Raw genomic sequence first — 17,968 nt, 5'->3', positions numbered from 1 at the left:
GGGCGAGTGCGGGGAGAAGGAACAGTGCGTACAGGGCTCTGGAGACGCACAGGAGGCTTGCTGCGTGGTGCCGAAACTGGAGGCACTGAGCTTGAGACACGCACCACAGGAAGAGTGCGTGGAGGAGGAACAGTGCGTACAGGGCTCTGAGGACGCACATGAGGCTTGGTGCGTGGTGCAGGCACTGGTGGTATTGAGCTGGGGCGGGAAGGTGGCGCCGGATATACCGGACCGTGTAGGCGTACTGGCTCCCTTGAGCACTGAACCTGCCCAACCTTACCTGGTTGTATGCTCCCCGTCGCCTGACCAGTGCGGGGAGGTGGAATAACCCGCACCGGGCTATGTAGGCGAACCGGGGACACCATGCGTAAGGCTGGTGGCATGTAAGCCGGCCCAAGGAGACGTACTGGTGGCCAGATATGTAGAGCCGGCTTCATGGCACTTGGCTCAATGCTCAATCTAGCCCTACCAGTGCGGGGAGGTGGAATAACCCGCACCGGGCTATGCACACGTACAGGAGACACCGTGCGCTCTACTGCGTAACACGGTGTCTGCCCGTACTCCCGCTCTCCACGGTTAGCCTGGGAAGTGGGCGCAGGTCTCCTACCTGCCCTAGACCCACTACCTCTTAGCCCCCCCCCCAAGAAATTTTTGGGTTGTACTTGCGGGCTTTTCAGGCTTCCGTGCTAGACGCGTCCCCTCATAACGCCGGTTCCTCTCTCCGGTTTCCTTCAGCTGTTCCCATGGGCGGCGATTCACTCCAACCTTAGCCCATGGTCCTTTTCCTTCCATGATTTCCTCCCAAGACCAGAAATCCTGCTTCGTGCGCTGTCCGTTAACCCGCTGCTTGATCCGGGTTTGGTGGGTGATTCTGTAACGGGCTTCCTCCTTCTCTTCATCCGAAGAGGAGTAGCAAGGATTGGACCAAAGTGCAGCGGGGTGTGAATTCATAATGATTTATTAAACAAAACGACGAAACACGAAATAACACTTAGAAATACAAAATAACAAAACGAACTAGACAGACCTAAACTACGAACTTACATGAAACGAAGAACACACGAACAGGAACAGACAAACCGAAACAGTCCCGTGTGGTAACATCTACTGACACGGAAGGCAATCACCCACAAACAAACAGTGAGAACAACCTACCTTAATATGACTCTCAATCAGAGGAAACGACAAACACCTGCCTCTAATTGAGAGCCATACCAGGCAACCCAAAACCAACATAGAAACAGAAAACATAGACTGCCCACCCAAAACTCACGCCCTGACCAATAAACACATACCAAACAACAGAAAACAGGTCAGGAACGTGACAAGGTGGCCCTATGAGAAGACAGCTCAGTGTTTGTGATGTGGGTCTTCTCAACACAGTGACGTTATATCTGCGTATTATTCAGCCTATTACCCATACATAACTGGTATATTTTTGTAGGGTAGGTATATTTTTGTAGAGGGGGTATATTTTGTAGGGTGGGTATGTTTTTGTAGGGTGGGTATATTTTTGTAGGGTGGGTATGTTTTTGTAGGGTGGGTATATTTTTGTAGGGTGGGTATGTTTTTGTAGAGTGGGTAAATTCTTGTAGGGTGGGTAAATTCTTGTAGGGTGGGTATGTTTTTGTAGGGTGGGTATGTTTTTGTAGAGTGGGTATATTCTTGTAGGGTGGGTATATTTTGTAGGGTGGGTAAATTCTTGTAGAGTGGGTAAATTCTTGTAGGGTGGGTATATTTTGTAGGGTGGGTAAAATCTTGTAGGGTGGGTAAATTCTTGTAGAGTGGGTAAATTCTTGTAGGGTGGGTATATTTTGTAGGGTGGGTATGTTTTTGTAGGGTGGGTATGTTTTTGTAGGGTGGGTATGTTTTTGTAGGGTGGGTATGTTTTTGTAGGATGGGTATGTTTTTGTAGGGTGGGTATGTTTTTGTAGAGTGGGTATATTTTGTAGAGTGGGTATATTTTGTAGGGTGGGTATGTTTTTGTAGGGTGGGTATGTTTTTGTAGGGTGGGTATGTTTTTGTAGGATGGGTATGTTTTTGTAGGGTAGGTATGTTTTTGTAGGGAGGGTATGTTTTTGTAGGGTGGGTAGGTTTTTGTAGGGTGGGTATGTTTTTCACGTCTGCAAAGAAGTTCCAAACTATTTACTCACTGCGAGTATAAAGTAGGGTGGTGTAGGTTAGAGTAGGGTAGAATTAGGTGGAGTAGGGTAGAGTTGAGTAGGGTGGTGTATGTTGGAGTATTGTGGAGTAGGGTGGAGTAGAGTAGAGTAGAGCAGGGTGGAATATGGTAGAGTAGAGTAGAGTAGGGTGGAGTATGGTAGAGTAGAGTAGAGTAGGGTGGAGTAGGGTGGAGTAGCGTAGGGCGGAGTATGGTAGAGTAGAGTAGGGTGTAGTAGGGTAGAGTAGGGTAGAGTAGGGTGGAGTGTGGTAGAGTAGAGTAGGGCGGAGAAGAGTAGGTTGGAGTATGGTAGAATAGAGTGGAGTAAAGTAGGGTGGAGTATGGTAGAATAGAGTAGAGTAGAGTAGGGTGGAGTAGGGTGGAGTATGGTAGAGTAGGGTAGAGTAGAGTAGAGCAGGGTGGAGTAGGGTGGAGTAGGGTAGAGCAGAGTAGAGTAGAATAGGGTGGAGTATGGCGGAGTATGGTGGAGTATGGCAGAGTAGAGTAGAGTAGGGTGGGGTAGAGTAGAGTGGAGTATGGCAGAGTAGGGTGGAGTAGAATATAGTAGAGTGGAGTAGAGTAGGGTGGAGTAGAGTAGAGTAGGGTGGAGTAGAGTAGGGCGGAGTAGAGTGGAGTAGAGTAGGGTAGAGTAGAGTGGGGTGGAGTAGAGTAGGGTGGAGTAGGGTAGGGTGGAGTAGAGTAGGGTGGAGTAGGGTAGAGTAGAGTGAGGTGGAGTAGGGTGGAGTAGAGTAGGGTGGAGTAGGGTAGAGTAGAGTAGGGTAGAGTAGAGTAGGGTGGAGTATGGTAGAGTAGAGCAGGGTGAGTAGAGTAGAGCAGGGTGAGTAGAGTAGAGTAGGGTGGAGTAGAGTAGAGTAGGGTGGAGCAGGGTGGAGTAGGGTAGAGAAGAGTAGAATAGGGTGGAGTATGGTGGAGTATGGTGGAGTATGGTAGAGTAGAGTAGAGTAGGGTGGACTCAAGTAGAGTGGAGTATGGTAGAGTAGGGTGGAGTATGGTAGAGTAGGGTGGAGTAGAATAGAGCAGAGTAGAGTAGGGGGGAGTAGAGTAGAGTAGGGTGGAGTAGAGTAGAGTAGAGTAGGGCGGAGTAGGGTGGAGTAGAGTGGGGTGGAGTAGAGTATGGTGGAGTATGGTAGAGTAGAGTGGGGTGGAGTAGAGTAGGGTGGAGTAGGGTAGGGTGGAGTAGAGTAGGGTGGAGTAGGGTAGAGTAGAGTAGAGTGGGGTGGAGTAGGGTGGAGTAGAGTAGGGTGGAGTAGGGCAGAGTAGAGTAGAGTGGGGTGGAGTAGAGTAGAGTAGGGTGGAGTATGGTAGAGTAGGGTGGAGTAGAGTATGGTAGAGTGGAGTAGAGTGGAGTAGATTGTAGTATGGTAGAGTGGAGTAGAGTGGAGTAGGGTGAGCAGAGTAGAGTAAAGTAGAGTAGGGCGGAGTAGAGTAGAGTAGAGTAGGGTGGAGTAGGGTGGAGTAGAGTATGGTAGAGTGGAGTAGGGTGGAGTATGGTAGAGTAGAGCAGGGTGGAGTAGGGTGAGCAGAGTAGAGTAAAGTAGAGTAGGGCGGAGTAGAGTAGAGTAGAGTAGGGTGGAGTAGGGTGGAGTAGAGTATGGTAGAGTGGAGTAGGGTGGAGTATGGTGAGCAGAGTAGAGTAAAGTAGAGTAGGGCGGAGTAGAGTAGAGTAGAGTAGGGTGGAGTAGTCCCGTGGTCCCGTGTGGCTCAGTTGGTAGAGCATGGCGCTTGCAACGCCAGGGTTGTGGGTTCAATTCCCACGGGGGGACCAGGGTTCAATTCCCACAGGGGGACCAGGATGAATATGTATGAACTTTCCAATTTGTAAGTCGCTCTGGATAAGAGCGTCTGCTAAATGACTTAAATGTAAATGTAAATGTAAATGGAGTAGAGTAGGGTGGAGTAGGGTAGGGTGGAGTAGAGTAGGGTGGAGTAGGGTAGAGTAGAGTGGGGTGGAGTAGGGTGGAGTAGGGCAGAGTGGAGTAGAGTAGAGTAGGGTGGAGTATGGTAGAGTAGGGTGGAGTAGAGTATGGTAGAGTGGAGTAGGGTGGAGTATGGTAGAGTAGAGTAAAGTAGAGTAGGGCGGAGTAGAGTAGAGTAGAGTAGGGTGGAGTAGGGTGGAGTAGGGTTGAGTAGAGTAGAGTAGAATAGGGTGGAGTAGAGTAGAGTGGAGTATGGTAGAGTAGGGTGGAGTAGAATAGAGTAGGGTGGAGTAGGGGGGAGTAGAGTAGAGTAGGGGGGAGTAGAGTAGAGTAGGGCGGAGTAGGGTGGAGTAGAGTGGAGTGGAGTAGAGTATGGTGGAGTAAGGTAGAGTAGAGTGGGGTGGAGTAGAGTAGGGTGGAGTAGGGTAGGGTGGAGTAGAGTAGGGTGGAGTAGGGTAGAGTAGAGTAGAGTGGGGTGGAGTAGGGTGGAGTAGAGTAGGGTGGAGTAGGGCAGAGTAGAGTAGAGTGGGGTGGAGTAGAGTAGAGTAGGGTGGAGTATGGTAGAGTAGAGCAGGGTGGAGTAGGGTGAGCAGAGTAGAGTAAAGTAGAGTAGGGCGGAGTAGAGTAGGGTGGAGTAGGGTGGAGTAGGGTGGAGTAGGGTAGAGTAGAATAGGGTGGAGTAGAGTGGAGTAGAATAGAGTAGGGTGAGTAGGGGGGAGTAGAGTAGAGTAGGGGGGAGTAGAGTAGAGTAGAGTAGGGCGGAGTAGGGTGGAGTAGAGTGGGGTGAAATAGGGTGGAGTAGAGTAGAGTAGGGTGGAGTATGGTAGGGTGGAGTAGAGTAGGGTGGAGTAGAGTAGGATAGAGTAGAGTGGAGTAGGGTGGAGTGGAGTAGGGTGGAGTAGAGTAGAGTAGGGTGGAGTAGGGTAGGGTAGGGTGGAGTAGGGTGGAGTAGAGTAGGGTGGAGTAGAGTAGAGTAGGGTAGAGTAGGGTGGAGTAGGGTAGAATAGGGTGGAGTAGGGTAGAATAGGGTGGAGTAGGGTAGAGTAGAGTAGAGTAGGGTGGAGTAGGGTAGAGTAGAGTAGAGTGGGGTGGAGTAGGGTGGAGCAGGGTAGAGTAGAGTGGAGTATGGCAGAGTAGGGTGGAGTAGAGTAGAGTGGAGTATGGCAGAGTAGGGTGGAGTAGAGTAGGGTGGAGTAGGGTAGAGTAGAGTAGAGTAGGGTGGAGTAGGGTAGAGTAGAGTAGAGTGGGGTGGAGTAGGGTGGAGTAGGATGGAGTAGGATGGAGTGGGGTGGAGTAGGGTGGAGTAGGGTGGAGTAGGATGGAGTAGGGTTTTATGTTTTGTTTTTCTGAACAGCAGAAGAAGTTCCCAAACTATTCAGCTGATGATAGTACTACACTCTCCGTCTGTGTTTGTCTGGCAATGTGGTGCCACACACACACACACACACACACACACACACACACACACACACACACACACACACACACACACACACACACACACACACACACACACACACACACACACACACACACACACACACACACACACACCAGGATAGCATTGACATGTCAGGGATAGCAGACACTCTCCTAGTAATTACAGTGTGGGGACCGTCTATCAGACCAAGGTCAAGTTCACATCCACAGCCTTTTCCTCTGAGTCTTGATCTGCTTTTAATGTCTGCCTTTCTGAAGTGTCTAAAGCCCTTAATGAGACACTGTGTAGGAGGCAGGAGTCGGTGGACAAACGCTACAGTCAGGACTCTGTAGTTTGCCTCGACTGGGGGGTCTGAATACTAAGAGCTTGTCTGTAAAGTGGTTCTGCTGATTAGCATTGGGTGGAGGGGAATCTGAATCTGAGATGTGTGTGTGTGTGTGTGTGTGTGTGTGTGTGTGTGTGTGTGTGTGTGTGTGTGTGTGTGTGTGTGTGTGTGTGTGTGTGTGTGTGTGTGTGTGTGTGTGTGTGTGTTCGAGCATGTGTGTGTGTGTAGTGGCAGGAAGGGAAGCTTAGTGAATGTCAATGTGTGTTTTCATTAGAAGGCAGAAGGCAACATTTAAAAAAAATCAAAAAATATTTCACCTTTATTTAACCAGGTAGGCTAGTTGAGAACAAGTTCTCATTTCCAACTGCGATCTGGCCAAGATAAAGCACAGCAGTTTGACACATACAACAACACAGAGCTACACATGGAATAAACAAACAGACAGTCAATAATACAGTAGAAAAAAAAGAGAAGTCTATATACAGTGAGTGCAAATGAGGTAGGATAAGGGAGGTAAGGCAATGAATAGGCCATGGTGGCGAAGTAATTACAATATAGCAATTAAACACTGGAATGGTAGATGTGCAGAAGATTAATGTGCAAGTAGAGATATTGGGTGCAAAGGAGCAAGATAAATAAATACAGTATGGGGATGAGGTAGTTGGATGGGATGTTTACAGATTGGCTATGTACAGGTGCAGTGATCTGTGAGCTGCTCTGACAGCTGGTGCTTAAAGCTAGTGAGGGAGATAAGAGTCTCCAGCTTCAGTGATTTTTGCAGTTCGTTCCAGACATTGGCAGCAGGGAACTGGAAGGAAAGGCGGCCAAAGGAGGAATTGACTTTGGGCGTGGCCATTGAGATATATCTGCTGGATCGCATGCTACGGGTGGGTGCTGCTATGGTGACCAGTGAGCTGACATAAGGCTGGGCTTTACCTAGCAGAGACTTGTAGATGACCTGGAGCCAGTGGGTTTGGCGACGAGTATGAAGCGATGGCCAGCCAACGAGAACGTACAGGTCGCAGTGGTGGGTAGTATATGGGGCTTTCCTATCACGGATGGCACTGTGAGAGACTGCATCCAATTTGTTGAGTAGAGTGTTGGAGGCTATTTTATAAATGACATCGCCGAAGTCGTGATGTGACACAGACCCACTGAGTTCACATTAACCCTGGTCTCCCATTAACTTACTCCAACTAGAGGTGTTAATTCAATCTTTACAATTGAACTCAACCTATAGCGCCCTAGACATTAGCAGTCAACCTATAGGGAAAGGGAAAGGGGAGTCAGTTATCCAACTGAATGTATTCAACTGAAAGGTGTCTTCCTCATTTAACCAAACCCCTCTGAATCAGAGAGGTGCGGAGGGTTGCCTTAATCAACATCCACGTCTTCAGCACCCAGGGAACAATGGGTTAACTGCCTTGCTCAGGTGCAGAACGACAGATTTTTACCTTGTCATGCCGGGGATTCGATCCAGCAACCTTTCGGTTACTGGCCCAACACTCTAACCACTAGCGCCCTATACATTAGCAGCCATACTAGCCTGCGTAGGTCATGCATTAGTGACTAATGTAAAGGGGGAAAATAAGTACTTGTAAAGCATTCAGAAATGATTCTGCTCACTCATTTCAACTAGGTTAAGTAGTAGTGACAGAATTTATCCACTGACGACTGAGAGAGTAATGCTGGATTGACTAGGTTAAGTAGTAGTGACAGAATTTATCCACTGACGACTGAGAGAGTAATGCTGGCTTGACTAGGTTAAGTAGTAGTGACAGAATTTATCCACTGACGACTGAGAGAGTAATGCTGGATTGACTAGGTTAAGTAGTAGTGACAGAATTTATCCACTGACGACTGAGAGAGTAATGCTGGATTGACTAGGTTAAGTAGTAGTGACAGAATTTATCCACTGACGACTGAGAGAGTAATGCTGGATTGACTAGGTTAAGTAGTAGTGACAGAATTTATCCACTGACGACTGAGAGAGTAATGCTGGATTGACTAGGTTAAGTAGTAGTGACAGAATTTATCCACTGACGACTGAGAGAGTAATGCTGGATTGACTAGGTTAAGTAGTAGTGACAGAATTTATCCACTGACGACTGAGAGAGTAATGCTGGCTTGACTAGGTTAAGTAGTAGTGACAGAATTTATCCACTGACGACTGAGAGAGTAATGCTGGCTTGACTAGGTTAAGTAGTAGTGACAGAATTTATCCACTGACGACTGAGAGAGTAATGCTGGATTGACTAGGTTAAGTAGTAGTGACAGAATTTATCCACTGACGACTGAGAGAGTAATGCTGGATTGACTAGGTTAAGTAGTAGTGACAGAATTTATCCACTGACGACTGAGAGAGTAATGCTGGATTGACTAGGTTAAGTAGTAGTGACAGAATTTATCCACTGACGACTGAGAGAGTAATGCTGGATTGACTAGGTTAAGTAGTAGTGACAGAATTTATCCACTGACGACTGAGAGAGTAATGCTGGCTTGACTAGGTTAAGTAGTAGTGACAGAATTTATCCACTGACGACTGAGAGAGTAATGCTGGCTTGACTAGGTTAAGTAGTAGTGACAGAATTTATCCACTGACGACTGAGAGAGTAATGCTGGATTGACTAGGTTAAGTAGTAGTGACAGAATTTATCCACTGACGACTGAGAGAGTAATGCTGGATTGACTAGGTTAAGTAGTAGTGACAGAATTTATCCACTGACGACTGAGAGAGTAATGCTGGCTTGACTAGGTTAAGTAGTAGTGACAGAATTTATCCACTGACGACTGAGAGAGTAATGCTGGCTTGACTAGGTTAAGTAGTAGTGACAGAATTTATCCACTGACGACTGAGAGAGTAATGCTGGATTGACTAGGTTAAGTAGTAGTGACAGAATTTATCCACTGACGACTGAGGAGTAATGCTGGATTGACTAGGTTAAGTAGTAGTGACAGAATTTATCCACTGACGACTGAGAGAGTAATGCTGGATTGACTAGGTTAAGTAGTAGTGACAGAATTTATCCACTGACGACTGAGAGAGTAATGCTGGATTGACTAGGTTAAGTAGTAGTGACAGAATTTATCCACTGACGACTGAGAGAGTAATGCTGGATTGACTAGGTTAAGTAGTAGTGACAGAATTTATCCACTGACGACTGAGAGAGTAATGCTGGCTTGACTAGGTTAAGTAGTAGTGAAAGAATTTATCCACTGACGACTGAGAGAGTAATGCTGGATTGACTAGGTTAAGTAGTAGTGACAGAATTTATCCACTGACGACTGAGAGAGTAATGCTGGATTGACTAGGTTAAGTAGTAGTGACAGAATTTATCCACTGACGACTGAGAGAGTAATGCTGGATTGACTAGGTTAAGTAGTAGTGACAGAATTTATCCACTGACGACTGAGAGAGTAATGCTGGATTGACTAGGTTAAGTAGTAGTGACAGAATTTATCCACTGACGACTGAGATAGTAATGCTGGATTGACTAGGTTAAGTAGTAGTGACAGAATTTATCCACTGACGACTGAGAGAGTAATGCTGGCTTGACTAGGTTAAGTAGTAGTGACAGAATTTATCCACTGACGACTGAGAGAGTAATGCTGGATTGACTATGTTAAGTAGTAGTAACAGAATTTATCCACTGACGACTGAGAGAGTAATGCTGGCTTGACTAGGTTAAGTAGTAGTGACAGAATTTATCCACTGACGACTGAGAGAGTAATGCTGGATTGACTAGGTTAAGTAGTAGTGACAGAATTTATCCACTGACGACTGAGAGAGTAATGCTGGATTGACTAGGTTAAGTAGTAGTGACAGAATTTATCCACTGACGACTGAGAGAGTAATGCTGGATTGACTAGGTTAAGTAGTAGTGACAGAATTTATCCACTGACGACTGAGAGAGTAATGCTGGCTTGACTAGGTTAAGTAGTAGTGACAGAATTTATCCACTGACGACTGAGAGAGTAATGCTGGATTGACTAGGTTAAGTAGTAGTGACAGAATTTATCCACTGACGACTGAGAGAGTAATGCTGGATTGACTAGGTTAAGTAGTAGTGACAGAATTTATCCACTGACGACTGAGAGAGTAATGCTGGCTTGACTAGGTTAAGTAGTAGTGACAGAATTTATCCACTGACGACTGAGAGAGTAATGCTGGATTGACTAGGTTAAGTAGTAGTGACAGAATTTATCCACTGACGACTGAGAGAGTAATGCTGGATTGACTAGGTTAAGTAGTAGTGACAGAATTTATCCACTGACGACTGAGAGAGTAATGCTGGATTGACTAGGTTAAGTAGTAGTGACAGAATTTATCCACTGACGACTGAGAGAGTAATGCTGGATTGACTAGGTTAAGTAGTAGTGACAGAATTTATCCACTGACGACTGAGAGAGTAATGCTGGCTTGACTAGGTTAAGTAGTAGTGACAGAATTTATCCACTGACGACTGAGAGAGTAATGCTGGATTGACTAGGTTAAGTAGTAGTGACAGAATTTATCCACTGACGACTGAGAGAGTAATGCTGGCTTGACTAGGTTAAGTAGTAGTGACAGAATTTATCCACTGACGACTGAGAGAGTAATGCTGGATTGACTAGGTTAAGTAGTAGTGACAGAATTTATCCACTGACGACTGAGAGAGTAATGCTGGATTGACTAGGTTAAGTAGTAGTGACAGAATTTATCCACTGACGACTGAGAGAGTAATGCTGGATTGACTAGGTTAAGTAGTAGTGACAGAATTTATCCACTGACGACTGAGAGAGTAATGCTGGATTGACTAGGTTAAGTAGTAGTGACAGAATTTATCCACTGACGACTGAGAGAGTAATGCTGGCTTGACTAGGTTAAGTAGTAGTGACAGAATTTATCCACTGACGACTGAGAGAGTAATGCTGGATTGACTAGGTTAAGTAGTAGTGACAGAGAGCACGAAAAAGTATGATCATGTATGCACTCCTACTCTAAGTCGCTCTGGATAAGAGTGTCTGCTAAAAGACACACATGTAAATGTAAAAAATAAGTAGGCCTAACCTGGAGTTTTAATGTGGTTATTAGTGATGGGGGGGGGGGGATCTATCGTAATATTATTTCTGCGCTAGTCTGCTCTACCTGCACCTAAACAATTTGTTTTCAGACTTTTTATTTCAATGACTGATCAAAACTAATTTTCTCATTGGCCCTCTCTTGTCCCTCTGCAGCAGACATATGGTGAGCAATATGTTTGGAACTGTGAGGGGACACAAAGACACACACACACACACACACACACACACACACACACACACACACACACACAGACACACACACACACACACACACACACACACACACACACACACACACACACACACACACACACACACACACACACACACACACACACACACACACACACACACACACTCAGGGACACTCGAACACATACATCATTATTTCATTTTTTGTATTTTGACTGTCCTTGTCTGTCAGTGTATCAGTGTTTTGTTACTTGTCATGTTCTGTGTTTTGTGTGGACCTTCCCAGCCCTACTGGCTATATCTGTTTACAGTGATATTCTACATACAGTATCCATCTAGAACAACAAGAGAATATTAAAGGATATAAATAACATGTTTATAGTTGTTGGTAACTGGATAAAGAGGGGGTTTATGGTTCAGCCCTGTACAGTGTAGTCTGGATGAAAAGGGGGTTTATGGTTCAGCCCTGTACAGTGTAGTCTGGATGAAAAGGGGGTTTTATGGTTCAGCCCTGTACAGTGTAGTCTGGATGAAAAGGGGGTTTATGGTTCAGCCCTGTACAGTGTAGTCTGGATGAAAAGGGGGTTTATGGTTCAGCCCTGTACAGTGTAGTCTGGATGAAAAGGGGGTTTATGGTTCAGCCCTGTACCGTGTAGTCTGGATGAAAAGGGGGTTTATGGTTCAGCCCTGTACAGTGTAGTCTGGATGAAAAGGGGGTTTATGGTTCAGCCCTGTACAGTGTAGTCTGGATGAAAAGGGGGTTTATGGTTCAGCCCTGTACAGTGTAGTCTGGATGAAAAGGGGGTTTATGGTTCAGCCCTGTACAGTGTAGTCTGGATGAAAAGGGGGTTTATGGTTCAGCCCTGTACAGTGTAGTCTGGATGAAAAGGGGGTTTATGGTTCAGCCCTGTACAGTGTAGTCTGGATGAAAAGGGGGTTTATGGTTCAGCCCTGTACAGTGTAGTCTGGATGAAAAGGGGGTTTATGGTTCAGCCCTGTACAGTGTAGTCTGGATGAAAAGGGGGTTTTATGGTTCAGCCCTGTACAGTGTAGTCTGGATGAAAAGGGGGTTTATGGTTCAGCCCTGTACAGTGTAGTCTGGATGAAAAGGGGGTTTATGGTTCAGCCCTGCACAGTGTAGTCTGGATGAAAAGGGGGTTTATGGTTCAGCCCTGTACAGTGTAGTCTGGATGAAAAGGGGGTTTATGGTTCAGCCCTGTACAGTGTAGTCTGGATGAAAAGGGGGTTTATGGTTCAGCCCTGTACAGTGTAGTCTGGATGAAAAGGGGGTTTATGGTTCAGCCCTGTACAGTGTAGTCTGGATGAAAAGGGGGTTTATGGTTCAGCCCTGTACAGTGTAGTCTGGATGAAAAGGGGGTTTTATGGTTCAGCCCTGTACAGTGTAGTCTGGATGAAAAGGGGGTTTATGGTTCAGCCCTGTACAGTGTAGTCTGGATGAAAAGGGGGTTTATGGTTCAGCCCTGCACAGTGTAGTCTGGATGAAAAGGGGGTTTATGGTTCAGCCCTGTACAGTGTAGTCTGGATGAAAAGGGGGTTTATGGTTCAGCCCTGTACAGTGTAGTCTGGATGAAAAGGGGGTTTATGGTTCAGCCCTGTACAGTGTAGTCTGGATGAAAAGGGGGTTTATGGTTCAGCCCTGTACCATGTAGTCTGGATGAAAAGGGGGTTTATGGTTCAGCCCTGTACAGTGTAGTCTGGATGAAAAGGGGGTTTATGGTTCAGCCCTGTACAGTGTAGTCTGGATGAAAAGGGGGTTTATGGTTCAGCCCTGTACAGTGTAGTCTGGATGAAAAGGGGTTTTTATGGTTCAGCCCTGTACAGTGTAGTCTGGATGAAAAGGGGGTTTATGGTTCAGCCCTGTACAGTGTAGTCTGGATGAAAAGGGGGTTTATGGTTCAGCCCTGTACCGTGTAGTCTGGATGAAAAGGGGGTTTATGGTTCAGCCCTGTACAGTGTAGTCTGGATGAAAAGGGGGTTTATGGTTCAGCCCTGTACAGTGTAGTCTGGATGAAAAGGGGGTTTTATGGTTCAGCCCTGTACAGTGTAGTCTGGATGAAAAGGGGGTTTTATGGTTCAGCCCTGTACAGTGTAGTCTGGATGAAAAGGGGGTTTATGGTTCAGCCCTGTATAGTGTAGTCTGGATGAAAAGGGGGTTTTATGGTTCAGCCCTGTACAGTGTAGTCTGGATGAAAAGGGGGTTTTATGGTTCAGCCCTGTACAGTGTAGTCTGGATGAAAAGGGGGTTTATGGTTCAGCCCTGTACAGTGTAGTCTGGATGAAAAGGGGGTTTATGGTTCAGCCCTGTACAGTGTAGTCTGGATGAAAAGGGGGTTTATGGTTCAGCCCTGTACAGTGTAGTCTGGATGAAAAGGGGGTTTATGATTCAGCCCTGTACAGTGTAGTCTGGATGAAAAGGGGGTTTATGGTTCAGCCCTGTACAGTGTAGTCTGGATGAAAAGGGGGTTTATGGTTCAGCCCTGTACAGTGTAGTCTGGATGAAAAGGGGGTTTATGGTTCAGCCCTGTACAGTGTATTCTGGATGAAAAGGGGGTTTATGGTTCAGCCCTGTACAGTGTAGTCTGGATGAAAAGGGGGTTTATGGTTCAGCCCTGTACAGTGTAGTCTGGATGAAAAGGGGGTTTATGGTTCAGCCCTGTACAGTGTAGTCTGGATGAAAAGGGGACCGCTTGTTTTGAGCTCTGGGTTCTTTGTGGAACTCCCTTGACAACAGGACTTGTATTCATATGTTAACAACTGCAATTATTTGCATATCTCACCCCAATTATAAAACATAATGAGGAGGATTATGGGTAACATATCCTGAAACCAGGTCAGTGGAATTTCCATTGTGATGCTGTGGCCACAGATAAGGTGCCCGCGAGAGAGACTAGAAACGATCAGGCTAATATCATCCTCAAAAGCCCTGCTCAGAATACATCATATAGGCTATTATTTATATCAAGCTAATAACTAATGGCTCACTACCACCGGGGCTTTGAAATAATGGGTCACAAAACTAAGGTGTAGGTTAAGTAGTGAGTTAACTGGGGTTGTTGTTATTGGGTCACTACTCGATGCTAATTTAGTGGCTAACAACACAGTTATTATGACCCACCCTTAAACGTTTGGCGTCTCCCAGCGTTGCTGCACGGTGTCAGAATCACTGAACATGGCCAATCTGTATTTGATCCTATTGTTGAATCAGCAAAGATCCCCAGGCTTAGGCGTTGGTGTCTTCCAGCCCTCACTAGTCTGTGCAAACCCCGTATACGTCTCCATAGACTTCTAATGAGACAGCGAGATGACAATTGCCCATTAATGACAGGAAGTGACATCATTAAGGACAGTAGTGTGAGCAGCCAATGGGAAGTCTCTTCCCACAGCCGCTGTAGGATCAGCCAATCTCCTTCTGTGACTGGGGAGACGTTCTCATCAGTATAATCTCTCTCATTCTGTGACTGGGGAGACGTTCTCATCAGTATAATCTCTCTCATTCTGTGACTGGGGAGACATTCTCATCAGTATAATCTCTCTCATTCTGTGACTGGGGAGAGATTCTCATCAGTATAATCTCTCTCATTCTTTGACTGGGGAGACGTTCTCATCAGTATAATTTCTCTCATTCTGTACAGTATAGGAAACCCTGAGGTGTTACTACAGTCATGCAGAGGATCACAGGCTAACGGCTAAGTGCATGGGCCACTGATTATGGAAGTTAATTAGGACCATTTTGCATTTCCATGAGTGTGTTTGTTTGTGTGTGTGTGTGTGTGTGTGTGTGTGTGTGTGTGTGTGTGTGTGTGTGTGTGTGTGTGTGTGTGTGTGTGTGTGTGTGTGTGTGTGTGTGTGTGTGTGTGTGTGTGTGTGTGTGTGTGTGTGTGTGTGTGTGTGTGTGTGTGTGTGTTGTGCCACAGTACAATACAGTAGAATGCAGATTTTTCTTACTGTTCTGTTATTGTATCACATTGTCTGGGACACAATGCCGAATCTCAGTTATATATCATAGAAATGATGGCATTATCTATTGTTGAAAGAGTCAACATCAAGTTTAATTGAACTTTCTCTCTGTCTCTCCGTCTCCCTGTCTCCCTGTCTCCCTGTCTCCCTGTCTCCCTGTCTCCCTCTCTCTCTCTCTCTCTCTCTCTCTCTCTCTCTCTCTCTCTCTCTCTCTCTCTCTCTCTCTCTCTCTCTCTCTGAGTTGGCCTGACCGTCACGTTCCACAGGCAGTTTGTTATGCTCCATGTGCTATGGTGATGCTGTGCCTCTAACACACACACACACACACACACACACACACACACACACACACACACACACACACACACACACACACACACACATACACACACACACACACACACACACACACACACACACACACACACACACACACACACACACACACACACACACACACACACACACACACACACATACATACACACACACACACACACTCAACACACACACACACACACACACACACACACACACACACACACACACACACACACACACACACACACACACACACACACACACACACACACACACACACACACACACACACACTCAACACACACACACACACACACACACACTCAACACACACACACACACACACACACACTCAACACACACAATCACAAACACGCACACACACTGACATGTGCACAAAACCAATTATTTTGGAGTGAATTGACTCGGCCTGGGAAAATGACAATGGGCTAATTGAAGAGGCCGGCTCAGTGTGTGTGTGTGTGTGTGTGTGTGTGTGTGTGTGTGTGTGTGTGTGTGTGTGTGTGTGTGTGTGTGTGTGTGTGTGTGTGTGTGTGTGTGTGTGTGTGTGTGTGTGTGTGTGTGTGTGAATGAAAGCAGAAACAGCTCAATGCAGCCTTTCCCTGAAAAATGAACAGAATAAAAGAGAGAAAGAAAGAGATGTCAGGAAGTCTTATGGTGAACTGGACAGTAATTGCTGTTGGCCTCTCATCTGGGTGATAGTAAGGATGTACATTGAAATAACAGACCGCTCAAAGCCTTAAGTGTCATGTCACTAGTTAGTTCATCACCTGCTAAGTTAGTTGTAGTAATGGGATAGTTCCCACTCACATTGGAAACCTCTCATTGCCTGTAGTGTCACTAGCTACTAGTGTAACTAGTTACAATGTGATAATATTAGTAAGTAGTACTAGTTAGTTCTAGTAATGGTAGCCCATAGTCCCCTCTCTCATTAGAAATCAAATGGAGAGGTCAAATTCACGACCTGCGTTAGTTAGATTTGACTTATTCAGATGCTCATAAAACATATAAAATGTAAGTATACTGTATAATCATACCTTCACCAGCTGTAGTCTACAGGCTGTGCTGTGAAAAGCATTTCTTAAAAACCTTAAATAGCAGACTGCCAGTACGCTCTAGTAGTATTTGTATTGTGTTTAAATGGGCCATCTCATCTCCTGTCGGATGTTTATCAGATCTGTGCTGTCAGCTTTTGACACAGTACTCTCAAGACAACACTGTGTTTTATCTACTGGCTCAGCAGTCTGCTGCCATCTGAGCTTAATTGACTTTGGCTTCCCTGGTTGTGTCAGCACAGGGCATGTGGTGGCATAGTGGGTTAGTAATGGAAGTGGGGCATGGGGTGGCATAGTGGGTTAGTAATGGAAGTGGGGCATGGGGTGGCATAGTGGGTTAGTAATGGAAGTGGGGCATGGGGTGGCATAGTGGGTTAGTAATGGAAGTGGGGCATGGGGTGGCATAGTGGGTTAGTAATGGAAGTGGGGCATGGGGTGGCATAGTGGGTTAGTAATGGAAGTGGGGCATGGGTGTGGCATAGTGGGTCAGTAATGGAAGTGGGGCATGGGGTGGCATAGTGGGTCAGTAATGGAAGTGGGGCATGGGGTGGCATAGAGGGATAGTAATGGAAGTGGGGCATGGGGTGGCATAGTGGGTTAGTAATGGAAGTGGGGCATGGACAAGACACCATTGTACAGGATCAGGTTAGGTAGGCCTATACAGTGCCTTCGGTAAGTATTCAGACCCCTTGACTTCTTCCACATTTTGTTATGTTACAGCCTTATTCTAAAAATGAATGAATTGCTTTTTTTCCCTCACTAATCTATGCACAATACCCCATAATGACATCACAATACCCCATAATGACATCACAATACCCCATGATGACACCACAATATCCCATAATGACATCACAATACCCCATAACGACAAAGCAAAAACAGGTTTTTAGAAATATTTGCAAATTCATAATAAAAAAAAAAACTGAATTAGGACATTTACATAAGTATTCAGACCCTTTACTCAGTACTTTGTTGAAGCACCTTTGGCAGCGTCTACAGCCACAAGTCTTCTTGGTTATGATGCTACAAGCTTGGCACACCTGTATTTGGGGAGTTTCTCCCATTCTTCTCTGCCGATTCTCATGAGCTCTCCAGAGATGTTAGATCGGGTTCAAGTCCGGGCTCTGCCTGGGCCACTCATGGCCATTCAGACACTTGTCCCGAAGCCAATTCTGCGTTGTCTTGGCTCTGTGCTTAGGGTCGTTGTCCTGTTGGAAGGTGAACCTTTGCCCAGTCTGAGGTCTTGAGTGCTCTGGAGCAGGTTTTCATTAAGGATCTCTCTGTACTTTGCTCCGTTCATCTTTGTCTCGATCCTGACTAGTCTCCCTGCCGCTGAAAAACATCCCCACAGCATGATGCTGCCACCACCATGCTTCACCGTAGGGATGGTGCCAGGTTTCCTCCAGACGTGACGCTTTGCATTCAAGCCAAAGAGTACAATCTTGGCTTCATTAGACCAGAGAATCTTGT

The 17,968-nt window shown here is 46.0% G+C and overlaps 1 protein-coding gene across 7 annotated transcripts in view; it reads left to right on the top strand.

Annotated features, from left to right (window-relative positions):
* The window catches only part of LOC120066465 (neuronal cell adhesion molecule-like), a 108,376-nt gene that overhangs the window by 34,971 nt on the left and 55,437 nt on the right, over positions 1-17,968 (top strand). The gene's annotated exons all lie outside the window — the stretch shown is intronic.

Source organism: Salvelinus namaycush, chromosome 21 (assembly GCF_016432855.1).
Source record: "Salvelinus namaycush isolate Seneca chromosome 21, SaNama_1.0, whole genome shotgun sequence".
Lineage (NCBI taxonomy): Eukaryota > Metazoa > Chordata > Actinopteri > Salmoniformes > Salmonidae > Salvelinus > Salvelinus namaycush.
This window is presented reverse-complemented; position numbering and strand designations above follow the sequence as displayed.